This window comes from Uloborus diversus, chromosome 5, assembly GCF_026930045.1.
Source record: "Uloborus diversus isolate 005 chromosome 5, Udiv.v.3.1, whole genome shotgun sequence".
Lineage (NCBI taxonomy): Eukaryota > Metazoa > Arthropoda > Arachnida > Araneae > Uloboridae > Uloborus > Uloborus diversus.
The window spans coordinates 111830070-111844263 of NC_072735.1; positions in this window are offsets into that span (position 1 = coordinate 111830070).

Genomic DNA, 14194 nt, shown 5'->3' on the forward strand with positions numbered 1-14194 from the left:
GATACCAGTGGTGCAACCTAGAGTCCCTACGCTTTCATATAGGGACTCTAGTGCAACCAGGAGGGTGCAGGGCCCATGTCAGACCTCAGAATGTTGAGCTGAATGTTTTTCAAAACCATTCTTTATTACTGAAGAGAAGAAAAGAACGCGTCTTTTAAAACAACGTGATTTTAATGAGAAAAAAATAATATTGGAGGAAAATCTTAAATTCTTTTAAAAAGAAATCTTCGAATTAAAATTATTTGATAATTAAAGCTTATCGGTCAGCTGATTATCCTTCCAGCCTTCCACCCGCTCAATTTCTTTCATTTCTTCTCTTTTCTAATAGTTAGCATAGTTGTATAGTATAGTAATAGCATAGTTGTAAGAAAGTCTTCAAAATGCTACTTCTCCGGAGCCCTCCTTCCACCCACACCGAAAATATTATGGAGCATCAGCACCTGAACCTATCCTTTTAATCTCATAAAATATTGATTAAATTTTTAGGAACTTAATTTGAAAAAAATTTCAGGCAAGAGCTCTAGAACTCATTTCCAAGGAAATCTAAGTTTGTCTACAACTCCATTTTTGGAACTTCAATTTCGAAAAATTGGAGGGGGGGGGGGCAAAGATTTGGTTTTGAATATAACTTTTATTAAAAAAAAAGATCGGGGATAGTCCGTGTGCTCCTTCTCTTTCAAAACATCAATAAATATGACCTATAATCGCGTAAGGTTTAAATTTCTACAAATTTCCGCTGAGTCCCTTGTAACTTTCTTCCCTCCAACATTACCAAAGAATGTCTAAAATTGCGTTTTTTTAATGCTATAAGTTCAAAACTTTTTCGGGAAGGGGAGGGGGACTCCGGCCGATTTTCCTAACAGATGAGAATTTAATTTTAAATGCGCCCCCCACCAGAAAAAAAAAACCATTTTATAATTGCTCTACTGTATGATACTACGATGTGGTGTAAAAAAATCTCAAAAGTAATAAAAACTTCTTTTTTTTACTATTCTTATTTTCACCACTTAGAGCTACGGTTAAATATAGTAGCGCATATGAATGCACTAATTGGTTCGAGAAAAAATAAAAGAAAACGGTGTAAATTTTCCTTTTACAGCTTTTAAAATGAACTATTCTGAATGCTTGATTTTTCGTTTAGTTGCTCCTTGCAGTTGAATTAAATTCAAGTTATTTAATTTTAAGAATATGTCCACCAAGCAGCTGAATTTCATAACAAATAAACCATTGCGAAAAATTTCGGCTACCGGTCTGTTTTCTTCTTTTATAAAAATGGCGATTTCTTTTCATAATTTATAAACACGACGTTGCAAGAATTTCCCACTTGATAACAATCTTGGCTCGCAGTGAAATAGTAACGCTGAATGTATTGCACCCATTTCTTTACAATGTGCGGAAAATATTCTTGATTTCAGGGGTCTCATTTTTATATAGTTTAGTACGGTTACAACCGTAGTCTGGGCCGTCGCCAAGGAGGGATGTGGGGGGGAGGGGCAATGAACCCCCAATTTTTCAGAAGTGGGGCCGCCAATTTCATTTTTGCGATGCAAAAAACGAAAAAAAGGGGAAACTATTCGTTGTTTAAAAAAGTAAAATAATATTTATAACTGAACAATTGAAACAATAGTGACAAAAGGCATTTTTTCTGTAAAATTTGAGCAGAAAATGTAATTTTAAAATACAATTTAGGAACATCCATGAAACCCTTTTATTAAGATTATCTAAGTAAGGGCCGCAGAAATGTACACTTCAAACTTTTTTAACGCGAAAAAAGAAGTATTCAGTGCACCATTCACTAGGCCGCAGAGTGGGTATGTCTGGCTAGTCGGAAACTATGGGTCAGGCTCAAATTAAAGTATTGTGCATAGAGTAAAACTAGCATAGTGGGAGGGAGGACCGGCGACAAAACTAACATGGTGCACGCTTTGTCTCTCGGCGGCACCGGTTATACAAAAACATGGTTCTTCAGTTAAAAGAAAAAAAATAAATGAACAGGATAGCTTCATTGGGGCCACCAAAACATTCCCATATGTAATTTTTTTGATGAAAAACATGTCCTGTAAATCATTGCTAAGTGGGGAAAAAAGCATGGGTCGCCGAAATATATTTAAAAAAAAAACACAGTTAATGCAGAGAGAGATTTAAAGTATTGCAATGAATACTCACACTAGAAGTTCTAAATGTTTGAATATAAAAATCATAAGTAAATCGAAGCTTGATCAAGAGATGCAGGAGGCATATTTAAAATAAAATGAAGCGGAATGAAGACCTAAGGTATAGCAGAAAATTACCACATCCGTTCAAAATGTTAAAAGCTCTTTTTCTGGGGCCGCAGATGCTTGTATTTCAAGGAAACAAAAATATTAGCGAGAAAATTGAAAATTTTACTATGGAAAATCCAAGCAAAAAATCGTTTTCGGCAAAGGAAAACTGTAAGAAAGTCCTGACACAATATTTTTATCAAAGAAATTAAAATTATAAATGAAGATAAGGATCTAGCCAAACTGAGGGCAGAGCGGGGAACTCCAAACCTTTCTTTTTACGTCCCCAAAGCCGGTCTGGAAGTGAGTTTTTCAAACTTATGTTTTGAAAAAATTCCGAGAAACATTCTCAAGCACCAACCCCTGCCTAACGTCATTAAAGATATCTTCCACATGAGTATTTAGGACTGCAATTTCTAAAAACTATGCAAGTACTCCCAACGTAACCCCCGATAAAAGCCCTCTCAATTACTCATTCATCATCATTCAAGATCGAATAAATTTCGTCTTCTGAACTTTAATTTAAAAAAACTCCCTGAACTCTCCCGAACCTGTCCTCCTCCTAATCTTACCGAAATTCCTTAAAAATTTCATTGATAATACTTCAATTCAGAAAAATTTTTGGAGGAGGAGGAGGAGATCTCCCAATCCCCCTACTCCTCTAAGGGTATTGAAAATCGCCTACGATAGCGTTAATTGAATTTCAATTTTTAAAATTTGCTAGGGGAGGACTCCGAATCTCTCCACCATTACCATTACACAAAATCTTCTAAAACTGCGTTTTCTATAGAGATCGAAATTTTTTCAAGAGAATGCTCTTCTCTCTCTCTCTCTAGCCAACACCATCGAAAAACATCTTAAATCCCGCTTTTAGTGCTTCAATTACGGAACACTTCTGTGTGCGAGCCCCTTCAAAACTCCCCCCCCCCTTTTACCGAAGGTTGGCTTAAGTTACGTTTTCGGAGCGTTAATTTCAAAAAACTGGCAAGGGCACATTTTAAAGAAAAAAAGCCTCCTACCGCGTTTTTATGGCTTCAATTTCAAAAAATTACGGGGGGATGGCTCCCGCATCTCTCTTCACCTTAATATCACCATAGATCGTCTAAAATTGCATTTTTCGAACCATAATTTTGAAAATTTTCGCGGGGGAGAGCTCCCTGACTCCCCTTTATACCCCTTTATATTACCTGTCAGAGTCAGAAATAATTCACAGTTGTGTATTTTTAGTTAGAATTTTGGAAAATTATCGGGGGCTGACCCCCGAGTCTCTTCCTCCCCTAACATCACCATAGATTGTCTAAAACTGCGTTTTCCAAATAACAATCTTGAAAAATTCCCGGGAGAGAACCCCTCGGACCCCCTCTCTCTCCTGAACAGAACCAATTATAACGTACAATTATGTTTTGGGAACTTAAAGTTGGAAAAATTATCGGGAGAGGCTTTCCTGGACCTCTTCTCCCCTTTTTCCCCAACTTAAAATATAGTCTAAAACTGCATTTTTATATCTTCAATTTTGAAAAAATTCCAGGAGGTAGCCCTTCGATACCCCCTATTTCTGACTGAATATTATCCTTTAATATGACTATCCCTGCTAAACCAGAAGCTGAATCTTCTCTCTCTCTCTCTTTCTGCATATTGGAACATGCGTTTGAAACAATTAAGGGGTCGCCAAATGCGTACCCCCCTCCCCAGATTTTTGACCTAGCGACGGCCCTGACCGTAGTTAACACAATATTCAGACCAGGACTCACTTCTTTGGAAGCCAAAACTTCTCTATGGATCATGCAATGTGTCCATGCAGACGCATTGAGGCGATTTTTGTTTTACAAGTGCTTGTATACCTTGGATTCTTCCGGACATTGAGCAAGCACCATCGGTGCATATTCCGACGCAATTTCCCCATTCCATGTTTACCTCGTTCATAAAATCATTTAAAATAGCAAATAATGGGCGCGCTGTTGCTTCGAGTTTTATTGGTTTGCAGGAAAGTAGTTCTTCTACTACTGACATGTTATCAACAAAAACGAACTTAGGCAATGAAATGGGCATATTTATTACTATCTGTTGCTTCATCAAGGTGTATTGCAAAGAATTTGTCAGGCAACTTCAAGAAAAGCTGACACTGTACATCTTCAGAAATATCACCAATTCGACGAGCAACAGTATCATTTGAAAGAGATATGGACTGCAGTTGTTTTGAAAAATTTTCTCCAAACGTAGTTTCTACAATCTTCAAAATGCCAGATGTGGTTTCTTGCCAACGTTGGCTCGCTCTTTTATTCTCGTTTTGGTAACTAGCCAAAATTAATCTAAAAACATCAATCAAAATACTCAATAGACATTACTGTTTTGCACACTTTATTGTATGCAGTGAGTGGGGGGGGGGACGAAAATAATGATTGAAAGCTGAGTCGTGAATAATGAAAGGTTGAAAAACGCTATCTTAAAATGTTAAAAATATTAGACCACCACACTCGAACTAAATTAGTATGTAATACTTTTTAAAAGTAGATTAATTAGCTTTAGGAACTCTTTAAAAGCATTTTGAAGAAACCTCATGATATATTTTTTAAACAAAAAATCGTATATGGGCACATTTTACTTTTCTCAACCCCTCCCTCCGAAAAAATATTTCTGTATCCGCCTATGATAATATTTGACAAGTCGTATTGTTTCAAACTCGTTTTTGAGTGAATTAACTTTTCTTGTTACGTGACAGGAATCTGAACAGCTTTACATACCTCAGATAATGCTTCCAGAAAAATGCACAGGGAAGATTTAAATCTTAATAGAAGGAAATGATACGCAGGTCACCGGCAAGAATCACTCACGATCTTCTTTTTTGAGTAGTATTAAAGGAGGGGTGCCCATCCCCGAAAGATCAATGGCGCACTCCCCCCCCCCCACCCAAGTACCATGGAACACTACCTAGAACCAGAGCCTCCCCCTCATAAAAATCTTTTTGAAAACACCCCCTTAAAAAGTTCAATGGCGTATTTCGGATTATTAAATTCAATGAAATCCAAAAATGTATCCTTTTTCACTCTCAAAGTGGTCATTATTTCAGAAAAGTGACAACTAATGAATTTGTTTGTTATTACAGATTATTGACGCAACAGCGGATTTTATTTCAGCAGTCTGCGACGCAGGTTAAAAAGCCCAAAAATAGTCTACTAGATAAGCAGACACTAGATTAATTGTAAAATCTAAATCAGGACAGAGAAATGCTTAAAAATAAGAAGCTAAAGTTAAAAACTATAAGAACGATTTGTCAGTGGATTATATCCTTAAAAATACATACAAATCTTCGCTCGCTGAAATGTAAGATTATCTTCTTAAAAAAAGTTAAGTTTTTTTTCTCACCAACTAAGAAATAATCTGCAGACTTTCTCAAGAATTAGCGACGTACGTCGCGGCGTCGCGTTGTTTTTGCAACCGGGTTAACGACTAACCCCAGTTTTGCGATTTACCATTTTAATTTTAAGTCAATGGTTCCCAACCTGTGGGTCGTACACCAAATGGAGTTGTGAAGCATTTCTTATGGGGCCATGACTTTGTGACATTATTCCTACTTTAAAAAAATATAATACAGTTATCAAGTTACTGCAAACGAAAAAACAGCATCATTCTTATTTTAATTTTCAGTAGCGTTAATCGCTGCAAGGGCGGTCGGTCATCAAATTAAAGTTGAGTCCAGTGTCCAGGCTTGTCATTTCGAGTTTTTCCAGGGCGGAGGGGAGGGGGGGGGGAAGGTATATAATCAATGCAAATGTTATTGGAAAGCTACAAAAAGCATGTGCACTTATATGTAAATACATTAATTTCTCAGGGAGGAAATTCCCCCCCCACCCTCCTGACGCCCTATGATGGGCCTTCCAGTTTCCTTAAAAGTTAAAGTCATAGTCGAGCCCTGGTTCTAAGTGTTAAGTGTTCTCTATTATTGAATGAATTTCATAAAACCTGTTTCATTGCTAGCATGGTGTTAATGCAGGGAAAACAACTACACGTTTGTTCACGGTGCAATATTTATACGAATGCCAGGAATTAACTTTTAAGTTATTCGCCTTCTGGCTTCCCAATGGTTTTGGACCATACAATTAAAATCTTTTAGTGCAATGCACGTATCCAATTGTAAACTGTTGATTAAAAGTCAAGAATTGCATAGGCTGCAAGCGGATTAGTCCTCGAGTCCTATTTTAAATCAATTGACATTTAGGCAATCGTGTGAGCTTAAAAGCCGAAAAATGGCAAAAACAGAATTTCATGGAAGGTCCGGAATTGTCGATCGATCATTCTAAAGACGTTCCCAGGCCTTTCCCGTACTAATGTTAAAATATCCAGTTTGTTATTATTCTCAAATTCCATTTTGATGAAAATTTTAACGGAATGAAAAATCAATAGATTGTTTGGTCCCTTCAAAACAGCGGTACACATTTCTTTGCGAGGTAATCAGATTTTCAGTATCCTTAACTTCACAATTTATGAGACACCTATTGTCAAAAAGGTGTTTAGAATTACAAACTTTAGTATTGGAGATGGCATGGAGTGCGGACTTTTTTGAGTCAGACAAGATGACTACGTTACTTAGCTAATGTTTCAGTACACTCATTTGTTTTAAGGTAAAATAAATTGCCCCCGGTTAACCGTCGAAGCTTGAATCAATGCCAACGACTCTATAGAAAGCAGAATGTTCACAAAAAACTCCGGCACCAGCTCCAATACACCTTTGAAACATAAATCCATCTGTGTAGACACGAGTACAGATATTTGCAGGATATCTGTCTTCAATAGTAGCATATGCAATAGCACGAATTTGACAGTCGTCCATATTACGTTTGTCAATCCAGGTCTAGATCAAGTGACACATGGATATCACAGAAATCTAAGAGGCACCAGGGGCCAGCTCATCATCACAGATAACATCAATATCCTCTGCTATCCTGTATCTTTCTGTGTTGAGTTTTATGATTTCTCTGCTTGCTGTAATTATTATCTCTCCAATGAGAATACGCTGCAATGTAAAAAAAGACAACTATCCACGAAATGAATATTTCAGGTAAATAGCGCTATGCCTCGGAAACTGTGCAAAATCGCATACTTAATCTTGAAAAAGAATACCTGAAATTAATCCTGGAACACAAAAGTTAACTCCAAGGAAAGTGCAACCTTGCGTTGATCTATTACTTTTATTTCAATCCGCAGATCCATAGTAGTTTGTGTATGAAAAATTAATTAGACGAATTTAAAATTATTATTAGATTCTCAAACTTTTAAACATTGCTTTCCACTTTTTACGAGTATAAACGCGCGATTTGCTTGCTTTTTAAAAAGTTTTATTTATTCTAGCTCCGCTACTGGCGGTATTTTTTTTAATACTCAAAATATACTGAAAGGCATATGAGGCAGTGACAAGCAATGGGATGTAATTGCCAAATTTAAAAATTTTGAGATAACCAGTGCAAATGGAAGGTGAACTACTTCTCTGCTTTGGGGAAAGAGATAGTACTAGTAGCTCTGATAGGTCCTGCTATAAAAATTATTTCTAAAAAAAAGTCAATGAAAGACAACCTATAAGCTAGCTTAAAGTGCGTTTTACTCAAAACTTGAAAATGTCTACTTAAAAACCTTTGTTTCTCCCTGCCTCATATATTTTTAAAATTTATTGAAATTATGTTAAATTAAATAGCATAAATAATATATTCCAAACTAAGTAGTTTATTATGGCTGAATTTTGATTTTAGTGGAAATCACTTTACCAATTACTAAAAGCTTTTCGTACACTTTCAGGTCATTAATTTATTTTTGAAGTAGCGGTTGACAGTTGATTTTTCAACTACCAAACCTTTTTTTTTTTTTTCATTTAGACGCTGGTTCCGACAGCTAATTTTTCTTAATACTCTGGGTTATTGAAACTTTCCAACTTGCAAGCTATTGACTCATACGTAAATTATGTTTTGTAAAAAAAAAAAAAAAAAAAATATTAAAGCACGTTGTAGTTAATTTAAAGACGATATTTAAAATTACGTAATTTTCTAAGCTCAATTTCCTAAACTAGAATAACGCAAAAGTGTTAATTAATGAACCATTTTCTTTCTGAACTGCTTTGAGGCGAATAAAACGCTTACGTAGGATTATTGTGTTTCATGAGGCTTCCTTCTTTTGACATTATAGTAGACGAATTGAATTCTGTTTTTATTACGAAGGTAGAGTTAAAATCTATATATAAACCAGAAGTCTCCAACCTTTTTTACTCAAGGGCAGCATTGTAAGTTTCTAGAAGTGAAGCGTGCTAACAATTCCCCCACGCGGACCCTCCCGCACACGTACATCCACAATCCCCTCCCCCTTAATCATGCGCCCAGTGGTAGTTTTGGAAATTTTCTGGCATATTTTTCTGAAAAATTACTTAAAAAGAAATATGTTACATACTATAATAAAAAAAAGGTAAGCTTTCGTGGAGCGGACAAAATTTGTTCGCAGGTCTGATGTGGTATCCTCCTGTTATAAGCTATATAGAAAAGGTCTCAACTGTGCCACCTGTAGCAGGTATACATAAAACAACTTGCAGTGTGATGGTTACATACACATACAAATGCCTCGGACGCACTGCTTCTTATGATTACAGAAAAAAGAAAGGTACGCAAGCAGGAAAGGTAAGAGACGAAATTTCGTGACAGAATCTGGTGTAGTAGGGATTTTTATTTTTTTGCAGTTTCGTTACCTTTTAGCAAACGATAGCCATCCTGCATTAAAAATTACAATGGATTTGAAAAACGGGGAAAAAAAAGTTTTAAAGGATATAATATACAGGGTGCGAAAATGATGGATTCGGATGTCAAAAAATAAAATTTTGGAGACAACTACACATATTGCGATAAGTGATACATAGATTTAGAGAGGAATAGAAAAAGTTTTTTTTTCCTATCAAAGTTCAATGACATGAACGTGCATTGTGAAAAATGTTCAATTACAAATGCTTACACTCATGTGTGTTTAACCTTTTGTTACATGACAACATCTAACCTATAATGCAGTTCGTTTCACACAAGAGTAGATATCACTCTGTCAATGGTTTGTAATGCTGCACAAATGCATTCTTGAAGTTTTTATAGGTGTTTCGGGGATTGACAAACAATGTCTTTAATGTAACCCCATATAAAATAAATCACATAGCGTGGGGAACGAACTGGAGAGCTGATTATAGTTGGACAACTTAACATGGCAGCATTATGAAGGCTGCGCAATTAAGACTCACCAGAATTATGATTCTGCCAGGTTAGGTTTTCCCCAACTTTACTCTGTAAACACAGTTCAGAAACGTTTCTGGAAAATAATGCACAGCTATTGTGCCTAAATTCAACCAGTTAAGTACCTAGCAAAAATCAGGAAGATTTCTGCTAAAATTCGGTGATAAACTATTGAAATCATTTGAGAAATTTATAAACCTTGAATTTCAGGAATGTAAATTAATGTTGAAAAAGAAGTGAACATGTCTTCATATGCTTAACATGTGCAGATTGTAGCAAAGAAAAAAAAAAAAATTCCCTGAAAAATGTATCTATTAGGCCTATATTAATGGAAAATTCCTCACCTCCGTGAGAGACCTTATCAATGTCATTATTTCTGAGGTGAAAATAAATGAGGGAGGGGAAATACATCAATATAATAGGCATTTTAACAAAATTATAAATTGCAAGTATATCCTCAAATTTACTAAATACTATTTTTAACATACATTTAAAACTGCTAATTAAGACGTACTTTAATTAAGAGAGCTTAATATTACATTCCCACTAATCATTAAAATATCTGATTGTATGCACCAATTAACAAAATTACTACTTTGATATTAAATTGACCTCGATTTTTAAATATTAAAAAGTTTTTTAATTTTTTTTTTATTTCCGTGAACAAGGCATTTTTTTTATTTATGAGTAAAATAATTGGAACTTAGCTGGGCCATTGTTTATGGTTGCTTCTAGTAGGTAACACTTTCATGTAAGAATAATAAAAAAGAAAACAAAAGGTTTTGAAATTGAAAAATATTTGCGTTCAAAAGTTGCGTTTTCTGGAGGATGACCCTTATAGTAATCGCTTGGCACCATTCTGATTTACCAAAAAAGCAATCGTAAAAGCATGACCAAAGCTAATGCAGAACTGCAAGCGAACATCTAGCTCCACCCTCTTATTTGTCTGCATTTCTTGCAAAGCTACAGTATCCGGAGGCTTTTTTGCCATGATTTGGGGCTCAGTCAAAGTGAAACATTTAGCTGAAACTGAAACACTTAATAAAAATGCTGGTTATATTTTGAAACTGGTAGTAAAAAATATTTTTCAGAGCAGTGAGAAGTCCGCATTCACGCAACTTGTAACAATTTAAGAAACCTTTTTGCTAAGATACTTGTTTTGCACAGGAAACTGGTCAAAACCTGGGAAATCCTGAAACGTTGTCCGGAAATAGCATGTGACGTTTCAGATTTTTTTACAGTATTGATGTTTATCGTGCAACAAAAGGCTCACACTTATGACGTTTGTTAACGGAAAGAAACATGGTATATTTCTCTTCATAATCAAGTATCACTTTGTAACATGTGCAATGGATTCGAACATGCGAGTTTTAAAAATCGGGTTCATCATTTGAGATCACCCTGTGGAAATAAAAAAAAAAGGTAAAACATAGCTCAGTTTTTTGAATGAAACGGTTTCAAGTCTTTTCTTTTTTTTGGATTGGTTACAAAATATTGTGTCCCCTTACAGCCTCATCGCCCAAAGTTATAGCACTTCGCACTTATGCAAACACAGCACTGGCTGACCTGATATCGAAATAAACACAATAACAAAACTCATTTTCTTATGCAAGAAAAGCACTGGAATCGAAATAAACTAAATTAAAAGAAACAGCATTGTCGAGCAAATCTCGAACTTAATTTTTTGAATGTGATTGATAAATAAAACTCCCGCTGAAATTACATAAAACATTCTTTCCACAAAAATCTCAGAGGGAAAAAAAAATGCATGTCTTGTGAACGAATTCCTTCGGATTTTTTCATTTTTTTAAATCTCCAACTCCATCTCCAATTAATCGAAGCTTGTTTTCTTCTTTTTAGTTTGTACTGGCGTCCTTTCGTTAATTACGTAAGGAATACTTAAGGAAGAAGAATTTAAGAAGCAACTTAATTAACTGTTCTCCCTTAAATTTCGTAAATTACCTTTAAAGCGCACTTGGTAGCTATTATTCTTTAAACTAATTCGTGGCACGTATCAAATGTTGAAACAAAGAATATACTGTCTGGAAACAATATGAAGATTTAGTTGATTAGAATTTTCTTCAGCAACTCAACTTTTAGAGCATTTTTTTTTTGAACTGAAATGGTTGAAAATTTTTGTGTTGTGTTAATGCCGATAGAAGCATGAACTTAACTACAATTCGTAAACTTTCACAGCTCTATTGAGTTTTAAAATGAATCTTTGTAAATACTGTAATTTAGTTTCTCTATTTAAACTGCAAGCATATCAGGCGAAAAGAAATAGTATTGGTTTGATTATATATCTGTTACTTCAATGCTGACGCATAACCTAAATTGTGACATTGATATAGAAATATATTTACTCCCCTGTTATGTTTTATCTTATTATGTACTAGTGGTACCAGCACGGCTTTGCCGTAATAGAAAAATTAAAAGGTTTTTTGGTTCGCCTGTATATTTACAAATAATGTATGCTGAATTTTCTCGCCCAATTGGCTTGTACCCATGTTACGGTTCCACGTTATGATAATTTCGTAATTTACTCGTCCATCGTATGATAATTGTGTTCTTGAAATTGGAATAGAAAAAGAACCACATCGAATTTTCAAAAAATCGCTTCGAGGTGCACACCTTCATGCTACAAACTAACTTTGTGCCAAATTTCACGAAAATGGGCCGGACGGTCTAGGCGCTATGCGCGTCACAGAGATCCAGACATCCTACAGACATCCTCCGGACAGAGAGACTTTCAGCTTCATTATATTTATAATATGTAAAATGGGGTGTTGCTAACGGATAAAAAGTATTATATGATGGATGACTGATCCTTTTTTGTTAAAAGGGGCGTAAGTTAACACCGTTCGGAAATTGACTTACGCCTTTTTGAGAAAAAGCGATTCAACTATGATAGGCAATAAGTTGACTACATAAAATTTCGCAATGGGGTTGTTTCCTTCAGTCAAAAGTATACTTTTAGTCACTGAAATTGATAGAATAAGCAAAAAAAAAAAAACATGGACCCAGAACATTCTTTCATTTTTCCAACAGTTACTTTTTAGTTATTTTTTAAAATGTCCGATTTTTCAAACAAGGCGTGGTCTAGATGACGTCACAAATAATGCTTTTTGGCGCATCTTTGTACTGCGTCTCCACGCTATGATAGTTAAGGAGCGAATTAAAATTGTGCTCTATGCTTGCTATCAACCATATCGTTGCCATACACGTGAGTAAAGATGCGAATTAAATATTTTGTTCTGTGAATGGCAACACTGAATGGCATTTCATCATTTGTGATGTCATCAGCAGAAGCATAAAGAATGAAAGCCACCGATTTAAGTAATTTTTTAAAAACATTAAACTTAAAACAAATTATTTAAAAAATGGTCAGATCCTATGTTTTTAAGCATGCTTTTTCAGAAAAAAATACTTTTAAAATTTGGAAACGACCCCATAGTATGAATGTTTTCCCTTTAGGAGTCCCCAAAACACCGTATTTTATCTAATGGAGGAAGTAGTAGACTGAACAGAAAAAGAAAGAAACGGATGATTCTCCGGGAAAATTTCACTGTTAAAACCACATGAAATTTTATTTTAGGCTCTTTATACCGAACAACGATTGATATTTATCCCTGCAATAAAGAATTTTGTGCGTTAATGGGTTTCTGACGCGCTCTGTGGAAAAACAATACGACTTTGAAACATAGGGTAACACCCCCCAGTAACTGTTAAATTTTTAAGAGAAACAAAAAACAAAAATTTTTGGCCTTTTGTCAGATATTGCGACTGTAGAGAATCGGTTAATTTTTTATGGTTCCTTAGAATCATCGGGTCAATAGTCCTTTTTCTGTAGCTATAATTCATAAAATCCAAACTGCATACCGACTAATGAAACAGCAATATAATCTCATTATTTTTTTTACATGCAACACTCCAAATTTATTTTTATTTCTCTAAAATACTTTTCAACGTCAAGATGTGTGATTTAACATTAATTCATGTAAAATTGCCTTCTTTAAATTAACATTAATTACGTTTCTTATGATGATAAAATTTGTATGTATTATAAAAGTGAAAAATAAAGTGATTTTCCAGTTTTATTAACATGTGCTAATTACTGGATCACAAGGTGTCATAAACTGGGGTATTAGGTGGCAATTACTGGTGATTTTGGCAATTTTTTATACATACATTTTTTTAAAAAGATCTACTCATATATTTTTCATTTTAGTGAACTAAATAGATGCATAGATGTGCATTCATTAATACAAACATATTTGCAAGTGAATATCTTTTTCCAAGTAAGAAAACCAGAGGTAAATTTAAGGACAAACTCTTAAAGTGCCAATTACTGGAGTCGTTATCCTAATATTTAGTAAAGAGGTGTACTTTTTGCCAAAGTTGTGACCTCGGAACCTTATTTTTGATAAATGCTTCGAAAAAAAAAAGTTATGACATGTTTTATATAGTTTTTAGTACTCTTTAAGCATCAAACTAACTGCATCAGAATATATATATATATATATATATATATATATATATATATATATATATAAATATATATATATATATATATATAATATATATATATATATATATTTTGACTCTATAGTTGGGACAAATCTAACCGGACAGTGTCCGTAATGATGTGATAGTGTGTGCCTAGACTCCATGCCAGCTCATTTCAAG